Source organism: Bombina bombina, chromosome 6 (genome assembly GCF_027579735.1).
Source record: "Bombina bombina isolate aBomBom1 chromosome 6, aBomBom1.pri, whole genome shotgun sequence".
NCBI lineage: Eukaryota > Metazoa > Chordata > Amphibia > Anura > Bombinatoridae > Bombina > Bombina bombina.
This window is the reverse complement of record NC_069504.1, coordinates 1,144,687,552-1,144,704,253: the sequence shown is the minus strand read 5'-3', so window position 1 is coordinate 1,144,704,253 and position 16,702 is coordinate 1,144,687,552.

Here is a 16,702-nt window from a genome sequence, read left to right as displayed (position 1 = left end):
GGTTAAGCAGATCTTGATATTCCCACAAAATCATCATATTATCCTCAGATGTCATTGAGTTCACACATTATTTATACATACTTACATATACAGATGTCACTGAGGTCACACATTATTTATACATACTTACATATACAGATGTCACTGAGGTCACACATTATTTATACATACTTACATATACAGATGTCACTGAGGTCACACATTATTTATACATACTTACATATACAGATGTCACTGAGGTCACACATTTATACATACTTACATATACAGATGTCACTGAGGTCACACATTATTTATACATACTTACATATACAGATGTCACTGAGGTCACACATTATTTATACATACTTACATATACAGATGTCATTGAGTTCCCACATTATTTATACATACATACATATACAGATGTCACTGAGGTCACACATTATTTATACATACTTACATATACAGATGTCACTGAATTCACACATTATTTATACATACTTACATATACAGATGTCACTGAGGTCACACATTATTTATACATACTTACATATACAGATGTCACTGAATTCACACATTATTTATACATACTTACATATACAGATGTCATTGAGTTCACACATTATTTATGCATACTTACATATACAGATGTCACTGAGGTCACACATTATTTATACATACTTACATATACAGATGTCACTGAAGTCACACATTATTTATACATACTTACATATACAGATGTCACTGAGTTCACACATTATTTATACATACTTACATATACAGATGTCACTGAGGTCACACATTAGTTATACATACTTACATATACAGATGTCACTGAGGTCACACATTATTTATACATACTTACATATACAGATGTCACTGAGGTCACACATTATTTATACATACTTACATATACAGATGTCACTGAGGTCACACATCATTTATACATACTTACATAAACAGATGTCACTGAGGTCACACATTATTTATACATACTTACATATACAGATGTCATTGAGTTCACACATTATTTATACATACTTACATATACAGATGTCACTGAGGTCACACATTATTTATACATACTTACATATACAGATATCACTGAGTTCACACATTATTTATACATACTTACATATACAGATGTCACTGATGTCACACATTATACATACTTACATATACAGATGTCACTGAGGTCACACATTATTTATACATACTTACATATACAGATGTCACTGAGTTCACACATTATTTATACATACTTACATATACAGATGTCACTGATGTCACACATTATTTATACATACTTACATATACAGATGTCACTGAGGTCACACATTATTTATACATACTTACATATACAGATGTCAACTGAGGTCACACATTATTTATACATACTTACATATACTGATGTCACTGAGGTCACACATTATTTATACATACTTACATATACAGATGTCACTGAGTTCACACATTATTTATACATACTTACATATACAGATGTCACTGAGGTCACACATTATTTATACATACTTACATATACAGATGTCACTGAGTTCACACATTATTTATACATACTTACATATACAGATGTCATTGAGTTCACACATTATTTATACATACTTACATATACAGATGTCACTAAGGTCACACATTATTTATACATTCTTACATGTACAGATGTCACTGAGGTCACACATTATTTATACATACTTACATATACAGATGTCACTGAGGTCACACATTATTTATAAATACTTACATATACAGATGTCACTGAGGTCACACATTATTTATACATACTTACATATACAGATGTCACTGAGTTCACACATTATTTATACATACTTACATATACAGATGTCACTGAGGTCACACATTATTTATACATACTTACATATACAGATGTCACTGAGTTCACACATTATTTATACATACTTACATATACAGATGTCACTGAGTTCACACATTATTTATACATACTTAAATATACAGATGTCACTGAGTTCACACATTATTTATACATACTTACATATACAGATGTCACTGAGTTCACACATTATTTATACATACTTACATATACAGATGTCACTGAGGTCACACATTATTTATACATACTTACATATACAGATGTCACTGAGGTCACACATTATTTATACATACTTACATATACAGATGTCACTGAGGTCACACATTATTTATACATACTTACATATACAGATGTCACTGATGTCACACATTATTTATACATACTTACATATACAGATGTCACTGAGGTCACACATTATTTATACATACTTACATATACAGATGTCACTGAGTTCACACATTATTTATATATACTTACATATACAGATGTCACTGAGGTCACACATTATTTATACATACCTACATATACAGATGTCACTGAGGTCACACATTATTTATACATACCTACATATACAGATGTCACTGAGGTCACACATTATTTATACATACTTACATATACAGATGTCACTGAATTCACACATTATTTATACATACTTACATATACAGATGTCACTGAGGTCACACATTATTTATACATACTTACATATACAGATGTCACTGAGGTCACACATTATTTATACATAGTTACATATACAGATGTCACTGAGGTCACACATTATTTATACATACTTACATATACAGATGTCACTGAGGTCACACATTATTTATACATACTTACATATACAGATGTCACTGAGGTCACACATTATTTATACATACATACATATACAGATGTCACTGAGGTCACACATTATTTATACATACTTACATATACAGATGTCACTGAGTTCACACATTATTTATACATACTTACATATACAGATGTCACTGAGGTCACACATTATTTATACATACTTACATATACAGATGTCACTGAGGTCACACATTATTTATACATACTTACATATACAGATGTCACTGAGGTCACACATTATTTATACATACTTACATATACAGATGTCACTGAGGTCACACATTATTTATACATACTTACATATACAGATGTCACTGAGGTCACACATTATTTATACATACTTACATATACAGATGTCACTGAGGTCACACATTATTTATACATACTTACATATACAGATGTCACTGAGGTCACACATTATTTATACATACTTACATATACAGATGTCACTGAGGTCACACATTATTTATACATACTTACATATACAGATGTCACTGAGTTCACACATTATTTATACATACTTACATATACAGATGTCACTGAGGTCACACATTATTTATACATACTTACATATACAGATGTCACTGAGGTCACACATTATTTATACATACTTACATATACAGATGTCACTGAGGTCACACATTATTTATACATACTTACATATACAGATGTCACTGAGTTCACACATTATTTATACATACTTACATATACAGGATGTCACTGAGGTCACACATTATTTATACATACTTACATATACAGATGTCACTGAGGTCACACATTATTTATACATACTTACATATACAGATGTCACTGAGGTCACAACATTATTTATACATACTTACATATACAGATGTCACTGAGTTCACACATTATTTATACATACTTACATATACAGATGTCACTGAGTTCACACATTATTTATACATACTTACATATACAGATGTCACTGAGGTCACACATTATTTATACATACTTACATATACAGATGTCACCGAGGTCACACATTATTTATACATACTTACATATACAGATGTCACTGAGGTCACACATTATTTATACATACTTACATATACAGATGTCACACATTATTTATACATACTTACATATACAGATGTCACTGAGGTCACACATTATTTACACATACTTACATATACAGATGTCACTGAGGTCACACATTATTTATACATACTTACATAAACAGATGTCACTGAATTCACACATTATTTATACATACTTACATATACAGATGTCACTGAGTTCACACATTATTTATACATACCTACATATACAGATGTCACTGAGGTCACACATTATTTATACATATTTACATATACAGATATCACTGAGGTCACACATTATTTATACATACTTACATATACAGATGTCACTGAGGTCACACACTATTTATACATACTTACATATACAGATGTCACTGAGGTCACACATTATTTATACATACCTACATATACAGATGTCACTGAGGTCACACATTATTTATACATACCTACATATACAGATGTCACTGAGTTCACACATTATTTATACATACTTACATATACAGATGTCACTGAGGTCACACATTATTTATACATACCTACATATACAGATGTCACTGAGTTCACACATTATTTATACATACCTACATATACAGATGTCACTGAGGTCACACATTATTTATACATACTTACATAAACAGATGTCACTGAGGTCACACATTATTTATACATACTTACATATACAGATGTCACTGAGGTCACACATTATTTATACATACTTACATATACAGATGTCACTGAGGTCACACATTATTTTATACATACTTACATATACAGATGTCACTGAGGTCACACATTATTTATACATACTTACATATACAGATGTCACTGATGTCACACATTATTTATACATACTTACATATACAGATGTCACTGAGGTCACACATTATTTATACATACTTACATATACAGATGTCACTGAATTCACACATTATTTATACATACTTACATATACAGATGTCACTGAGGTCACACATTATTTATACATACCTACATATACAGATGTCACTGAGGTCACACATTATTTATACATACTTACATATACAGATGTCACTGAATTCACACATTATTTATACATACTTACATATACAGATGTCACTGAGGTCACACATTATTTATACATACTTACATATACAGATGTCACTGAGGTCACACATTATTTATACATACTTACATGTACAAATGTCACTGAGGTCACACATTATTTATACATACTTACATATACAGATGTCACTGAGGTCACACATTATTTATACATACTTACATGTACAGATGTCACTGAGGTCACACATTATTTATACATACTTACATATACAGATGTCACTGAGGTCACACATTATTTATACATACTTACATATACAGATGTCACTGAGGTCACACATTATTTATACATACTTACATATACAGATGTCACTGAGGTAACAAATTTATACATACTTGAATATACAGATGTCACTGAGGTCACACATTATTTATACATACTTACATATACAGATGTCACTGAGGTCACACATTATTTATACATACCTACATATACAGATGTCACTGAGGTCACACAATATTTATACATACTTACATATACAGATGTCACTGAGTTCACACGCTATTTATGCATACTTACATATACAGATGTCACTGAGGTCACACATTATTTATACATACTTACATATACAGATGTCACACATTATTTATACATACTTACATATACAGATGTCACTGAGGTCACACATTATTTATACATACTTACATATACAGATGTCACTGAGGTCACACATTATTTATACATACTTACATATACAGATGTCACTGAGGTCACACATTATTTATACATACTTACATATACAGATGTCACTGAGTTCACACATTATTTATACATACTTACATATACAGATGTCACTGAGGTCACACATTATTTATACATACTTACATATACAGATGTCACTGAGGTCACACATTATTTATACATACTTACAAATACAGATGTCACTGAGGTCACACATTATTTATACATACTTACATATACAGATGTCACTGAGGTCACACATTATTTATACATACTTACATATACAGATGTCACTGAGGTCACAACATTATTTATACATACTTACATATACAGATGTCACTGAGGTCACACATTATTTATACATACTTACATATACAGATGTCACTGAGTTCACACATTATTTATACATACTTACATATACAGATGTCACTGAGGTCACACATTATTTATACATACTTACATATACAGATGTCACTGAGTTCACTCATTATTTATACATACTTACATATACAGATGGTCACTGAGGTCACACATTATTTATACATACTTACATATACAGATGTCACTGAGGGTCACACATTATTTATACATACTTACATGTACAGATGTCACTGAGGTCACACATTATTTATACATACTTACAGTATACAGATGTCACTGAGGATCACACATTATTTATACATACTTACATATACAGATGTCACCGAAGGTCACACATTATTTATACATACTTACATATACAGATGTCACTGAGGTCACACATTATTTATACATACTTACATATACAGATGTCACAGTCACACATTATTTATACATACTTACATATACAGATGTCACTGAGGTCACACATTATTTATACATACTTACATATACAGATGTCACTGAGGTCACACATTATTTATACATACTTACATATACAGATGTCACTGAGTTCACACATTATTTATACATACTTACATATACAGATGTCACTGAATTCACACATTATTTATACATACTTACATATACAGATGTCACTGAGTTCACACATTATTTATACATACTTACATATACAGATGTCACTGAGGTCACACATTATTTATACATACTTTACATATACAGATCTCACTGAGGTCACACATTATTTATACATACTTACATATACAGATGTCACTGAGGTCACACATTATTTATACATACTTACATATACAGATGTCACTGAGGTCACACATTATTTATACATACTTACATAAACAGATGTCACTGAGGTCACACATTATTTATACATACTTACATATACAGATGTCACTGAGGTCACACATTATTTATACATACTTACATATACAGATGTCACTGAGGTCACACATTATTTATACATACTTACATATACAGATGTCACTGAGGTCACACATTATTTATACATACTTACATATACAGATGTCACTGAGGTCACACATTATTTATACATACTTACATATACAGATGTCACTGAGGTCACACATTATTTATACATACTTACATATACAGATGTCACTGAATTCACACATTATTTATACATACTTACATATACAGATGTCACTGAGGTCACACATTATTTATACATACCTACATATACAGATGTCACTGAGGTCACACATTATTTATACATACTTACATATACAGATGTCACTGAGGTCACACATTATTTATACATACTTACATATACAGATGTCACTGATGTCACACATTATTTATACATACTTACATATACAGATGTCACTGAGGTCACACATTATTTACACATACTTACATGTACAAATGTCACTGAGGTCACACATTATTTTTACATACTTACATATACAGATGTCACTGAGGTCACACATTATTTATACATACTTACATATACAGATGTCACTGAGGTAACACATTTATACATACTTGAATATACAGATGTCACTGAGGTCACACATTATTTATACATACTTACATATACAGATGTCACTGAGGTCACACATTATTTATACATACCTACATATACAGATGTCACTGAGGTCACACATTATTTATACATACTTACATATACAGATGTCACTGAGTTCACACGCTATTTATGCATACTTACATATACAGATGTCACTGAGGTCACACATTATTTATACATACTTACATATACAGATGTCACACATTATTTATACATACTTACATATACAGATGTCACTGAGGTCACACATTATTTATACATACTTACATATACAGATGTCACTGAGGTCACACATTATTTATACATACTTACATATACAGATGTCACTGAGGTCACACATTATTTATACATACTTACATATACAGATGTCACTGAGTTCACACATTATTTATACATACTTACATATACAGATGTCACTGAGGTCACACATTATTTATACATACTTACATATACAGATGTCACTGAGGTCACACATTATTTATACATACTTACAAATACAGATGTCACTGAGGTCACACATTATTTATACATACTTACATATACAGATGTCACTGAGGTCACACATTATTTATACATACTTACATATACAGATGTCACTGATGTCACACATTATTTATACATACTTACATATACAGATGTCACTGAGGTCACACATTATTTATACATACTTACAAATACAGATGTCACTGAGGTCACACATTATTTTATACATACTTACATATACAGATGTCACTGAGGTCACACATTATTTATACATACTTACATATACAGATGTCACTGAGGTCACACATTATTTATACATACTTACATATACAGATGTCACTGAGGTCACACATTATTTATACATACTTACATAAACAGATGTCACTGAGGTCACACATTATTTATACATACTTACATATACAGATGTCACTGAGGTCACACATTATTTATACATACTTACATATACAGATGTCACTGAGGTCACACATTATTTATACATACTTACATATACAGATGTCACTGAGTTCACACATTATTTATACATACTTACATATACAGATGTCACTGAGGTCACACATTATTTATACATACTTACATATACAGATGTCACTGAGGTCACACATTATTTATACATACTTACATATACAGATGTCACTGAGGTCACACATTATTTATACATACTTACATATACAGATGTCACTGAGTTCACACATTATTTATACATACTTACATATACAGATGTCACTGAGGTCACACATTATTTATACATACTTACATATACAGATGTCACTGAGGTCACACATTATTTATACATACTTACATATACAGATGTCACTGATGTCACACATTATTTATACATACTTACATATACAGATGTCACTGAGGTCACACATTATTTATACATACTTACATATAAAGATGTCACTGAGTTCACACATTATTTATACATACTTACATATACAGATGTCACTGAGGTCACACATTATTTATACATACCTACATATACAGATGTCACTGAGGTCACACATTATTTATACATACTTACATATACAGATGTCACTAAGGTCACACATTATTTATACATTCTTACATGTACAGATGTCACTGAGGTCACACATTATTTATACATACTTACATATACAGATGTCACTGAGGTCACACATGTATACATACTTACATATACAGATGTCACACATTATTTATACATACTTACATATACAGATGTCACACATTATTTATACATACTTACATATACAGATGTCACTGAGGTCACACATTATTTATACATACTTACATATACAGATGTCACTGAGGTCACACATTATTTATACATACTTACATATACAAATGTCACTGAGGTCACACATTATTTATACATACCTACATATACAGATGTCACTGAGGTCACACATTATTTATACATACTTACATATACAGATGTCACTGAGTTCACACATTATTTATACATACTTACATATACAGATGTCACTGAGGTCACACATTATTTATACATACTTACATATACAGATGTCACTGAGGTCACACATTATTTATACATACTTACATATACAGATGTCACTGAGGTCACACATTATTTATACATACTTACATGTACAAATGTCACTGAGGTCACACATTATTTTTACATACTTACATATACAGATGTCACTGAGGTCACACATTATTTATACATACTTACATATACAGATGTCACTGAGGTAACACATTTATACATACTTGAATATACAGATGTCACTGAGGTCACACATTATTTATACATACTTACATATACAGATGTCACTGAGGTCACACATTATTTATACATACCTCTATATATAGAGATGTCACTGAGGTCACACATTATTTATACATACTTACATATACAGATGTCACTGAGTTCACACGCTATTTATGCATATTTACATATACAGATGTCACTGAGGTCACACATTATTTATACATACTTACATATACAGATGTCACACATTATTTATACATACTTACATATACAGATGTCACTGAGGTCACACATTATTTATACATACTTACATATACAGATGTCACTGAGGTCACACATTATTTATACATACTTACATATACAGATGTCACTGAGGTCACACATTATTTATACATACTTACATATACAGATGTCACTGAGTTCACACATTATTTATACATACTTACATATACAGATGTCACTGAGGTCACACATTATTTATACATACTTACATATATAGATGTCACTGAGGTCACACATTATTTATACATACTTACAAATACAGATGTCACTGAGGTCACACATTATTTATACATACTTACATATACAGATGTCACTGAGGTCACACATTATTTATACATACTTACATATACAGATGTCACTGATGTCACACATTATTTATACATACTTACATATACAGATGTCACTGAGGTCACACATTATTTATACATACTTACAAATACAGATGTCACTGAGGTCACACATTATTTATACATACTTACATATACAGATGTCACTGAGGTCACACATTATTTATACATACTTACATATACAGATGTCACTGAGGTCACACATTATTTATACATACTTACATATACAGATGTCACTGAGGTCACACATTATTTATACATACTTACATAAACAGATGTCACTGAGGTCACACATTATTTATACATACTTACATATACAGATGTCACTGAGGTCACACATTATTTATACATACTTACATATACAGATGTCACTGAGGTCACACATTATTTATACATACTTACATATACAGATGTCACTGAGTTCACACATTATTTATACATACTTACATATACAGATGTCACTGAGGTCACACATGTATACATACTTACATATACAGATGTCACTGAGGTCACACATTATTTATACATACTTACATATACAGATGTCACTGAGGTCACACATTATTTATACATACTTACATATACAGATGTCACTGAGTTCACACATTATTTATACATACTTACATATACAGATGTCACTGAGGTCACACATTATTTATACATACTTACATATACAGATGTCACTGAGGTCACACATTATTTATACATACTTACATATACAGATGTCACTGAGGTCACACATTATTTATACATACTTACATATACAGATGTCACTGAGGTCACACATTATTTATACATACTTACATGTACAGATGTCACTGAGGTCACACATTATTTATACATACTTACATATACAGATGTCACTGAGGTCACACATTATTTATACATACTTACATATACAGATGTCACTGAGGTCACACATTATTTATACATACTTACATATACAGATGTCACTGATGTCACACATTATTTATACATACTTACATATACAGATGTCACTGAGGTCACACATTATTTATACATACTTACATATACAGATGTCACTGAGTTCACACATTATTTATACATACTTACATATACAGATGTCACTGAGGTCACACATTATTTATACATACCTACATATACAGATGTCACTGAGGTCACACATTATTTATACATACTTACATATACAGATGTCACTAAGGTCACACATTATTTATACATTCTTACATGTACAGATGTCACTGAGGTCACACATTATTTATACATACTTACATATACAGATGTCACTGAGGTCACACATGTATACATACTTACATATACAGATGTCACACATTATTTATACATACTTACATATACAGATGTCACACATTATTTATACATACTTACATATACAGATGTCACTGAGGTCACACATTATTTATACATACTTACATATACAGATGTCACTGAGGTCACACATTATTTATACATACTTACATATACAGATGTCACTGAGGTCACACATTATTTATACATACTTACATATACAGATGTCACTGAGGTCACACATTATTTATACATACCTACATATACAGATGTCACTGAGTTCACACATTATTTATACATACTTACATATACAGATGTCACTGAGGTCACACATTATTTATACATACTTACATATACAGATGTCACTGAGGTCACACATTATTTATACATACTTACATATACAGATGTCACTGAGGTCACACATTATTTATACATACTTACATATACAGATGTCACTGAGGTCACACATTATTTATACATACTTACATATACAGATGTCACTGAGTTCACACATTATTTATACATACTTACATATACAGATGTCACTGAGTTCACACATTATTTATACATACTTAAATATACAGATGTCACTGAGGTCACACATTATTTATACATACTTACATATACAGATGTCACTGAGTTCACACATTATTTATACATACTTACATATACAGATGTCACTGAGGTCACACATTATTTATACATACTTACATATACAGATGTCACACATTATTTATACATACTTACATATACAGATGTCACTGAGTTCACACATTATTTATACATACTTACATATACAGATGTCACTGAGGTCACACATTATTTATACATACTTACATATACAGATGTCACTGAGGTCACACATTATTTATACATACTTACATATACAGATGTCACTGAGGTCACACATTATTTATACATACTTACATATACAGATGTCACTGAGGTCACACATTATTTATACATACTTACATATACAGATGTCACTGATGTCACACATTATTTATACATACTTACATATACAGATGTCACTGAGGTCACACATTATTTATACATACTTACATATACAGATGTCACTGAGTTCACACATTATTTATACATACTTACATATACAGATGTCACTGAGGTCACACATTATTTATACATACCTACATATACAGATGTCACTGAGGTCACACATTATTTATACATACTTACATATACAGATGTCACTAAGGTCACACATTATTTATACATTCTTACATGTACAGATGTCACTGAGGTCACACATTATTTATACATACTTACATATACAGATGTCACTGAGGTCACACATGTATACATACTTACATATACAGATGTCACACATTATTTATACATACTTACATATACAGATGTCACACATTATTTATACATACTTACATATACAGATGTCACTGAGGTCACACATTATTTATACATACTTACATATACAGATGTCACTGAGGTCACACATTATTTATACATACTTACATATACAAATGTCACTGAGGTCACACATTATTTATACATACCTACATATACAGATGTCACTGAGGTCACACATTATTTATACATACTTACATATACAGATGTCACTGAGTTCACACATTATTTATACATACTTACATATACAGATGTCACTGAGGTCACACATTATTTATACATACTTACATATACAGATGTCACTGAGGTCACACATTATTTATACATACTTACATATACAGATGTCACTGAGTTCACACATTATTTATACATACTTACATATACAGATGTCGCTGAGGTCACACATTATTTATACATACTTACATATACAGATGTCACTGAGGTCACACATTATTTATACATACTTACATATACAGATGTCACTGAGGTCACACATTATTTATACATACTTACATATACAGATGTCACTGAGGTCACACATTATTTATACATACTTACATATACAGATGTCACTGAGGTCACACATTATTTATACATACCTACATATACAGATGTCACTGAGTTCACACATTATTTATACATACTTACATATACAGATGTCACTGAGGTCACACATTATTTATACATACTTACATATACAGATGTCACTGAGGTCACACATTTTTTATACATACTTACATATACAGATGTCACTGAGGTCACACATTATTTATACATACTTACATATACAGATGTCACTGAGGTCACACATTATTTATACATATTTACATATACAGATGTCACTGAATTCACACATTATTTATACATACTTACATATACAGATGTCACTGAGGTCACACATTATTTATACATACTTACATATACAGATGTCACTGAGGTCACACATTATTTATACATTTTTACATATACAGATGTCACTGAATTCACACATTATTTATACATACTTACATATACAGATGTCACTGAGGTCACACATTATTTATACATACTTACAAATACAGATGTCACTGAGTTCACACATTATTTATACATACTTACATATACAGATGTCACTGAGGTCACACATTATTTATACATACTTACATATACAGATGTCACTGAGGTCACACATTATTTATACATACTTACATATACAGATGTCACTGAGGTCACACATTATTTATACATACTTACATATACAGATGTCACTGAGGTCACACATTATTTATACATATTTACATATACAGATGTCACTGAATTCACACATTATTTATACATACTTACATATACAGATGTCACTGAGGTCACATATAATTTATACATATTTACATATACAGATGTCACTGAATTCACACATTATTTATACATACTTACATATACAGATGTCACTGAGGTCACACATTATTTATACATACTTACATATACAGATGTCACTGAGGTCACACATTATTTATACATATTTACATATACAGATGTCACTGAATTCACACATTATTTATACATACTTACATATACAGATGTCACTGAGGTCACACATTATTTATACATACTTACAAATACAGATGTCACTGAGTTCACACATTATTTATACATACTTACATATACAGATGTCACTGAGGTCACACATTATTTATACATACTTACATATACAGATGTCACTGAGGTCACACATTATTTATACATACTTACATATACAGATGTCACTGAGGTCACACATTATTTATACATACTTACATATACAGATGTCACTGAGGTCACACATTATTTATACATACTTACATATACAGATGTCACTGAGTTCACACATTATTTATACATACTTACATATACAGATGTCACTGAGGTCACACATTATTTATACATATTTACATATACAGATGTCACTGAATTCACACATTATTTATACATACTTACATATACAGATGTCACTGAGGTCACACATTATTTATATATACTTACATATACAGATGTCACTGAGGTCACACATTATTTATACATACCTACATATACAGATGTCACTGAGGTCACACATTATTTATACATATTTACATATACAGATGTCACTGAATTCACACATTATTTATACATACTTACATATACAGATGTCACTGAGGTCACACATTATTTATACATACTTACATATACAGATGTCACTGAGGTCACACATTATTTATACATACCTACATATACAGATGTCACTGAGGTCACACATTATTTATACATACTTACATATACAGATGTCACTGAGGTCACACATTATTTATACATACTTACATATACAGATGTCACTGAGGTCACACATTATTTATACATACTTACATATACAGATGTCACTGAATTCACACATTATTTATACATACTTACATATACAGATGTCACTGAGGTCACACATTATTTATACATACTTACATATACAGATGTCACTGAGTTCACACATTATTTATATATACTTACATATACAGATGTCACTGAGGTCACACTTTATTTATACATACTTACATATACAGATGTCACTGAGGTCACACATTATTTATACATACTTACATATACAGATGTCACTGAGGTCACACATTATTTATACATACTTACATATACAGATGTCACTGAGGTCACACATTATTTATACATACTTACATAAACAGATGTCACTGAGTTCACACATTATTTATACATACTTACATATACAGATGTCACTGAGTTCACACATTATTTATACATACTTACATATACAGATGTCACTGAGGTCACACATTATTTATACATACTTACATATACAGATGTCACTGAGGTCACACATTATTTATACATACTTACATATACAGATGTCACTGAGGTCACACATTATTTATACATACTTACATATACAGATGTCACTGAGGTCACACATTATTTATACATACTTACATATACAGATGTCACTGAGTTCACACATTATTTATACATACTTACATATACAGATGTCACTGAGGTCACACATTATTTATACATACTTACATATACAGATGTCATTGAGTTCACACATTATTTATACATACTTACATATACAGATGTCACCGAGGTCACACATTATTTATACATACTTACATATACAGATGTCACTGAGGTCACACATTATTTATACATACTTACATATACAGATGTCACACATTATTTATACATACTTACATATATAGATGTCACTGAGGTCACACATTATTTATACATACTTACATATACAGATGTCACTGAGGTCACACATTATTTATACATACTTACATATACAGATGTCACTGAGGTCACACATTATTTATACATACTTACATATACAGATGCCACTGAGGTCACACATTATTTATACATACTTACATATACAGATGTCACTGAGGTCACACATTATTTATACATACTTACATATACAGATGTCACTGAGGTCACACATTATTTATACATACTTACATATACAGATGTCACTGAGTTCACACATTATTTATACATACTTACATATACAGATGTCACTGAGGTCACACATTATTTATACATACTTACATATACAGATGTCACTGAGTTCACACATTATTTATACATACTTACATATACAGATGTCACCGAGGTCACACATTATTTATACATACTTACATATACAGATGTCACTGAGGTCACACATTATTTATACATACTTACAT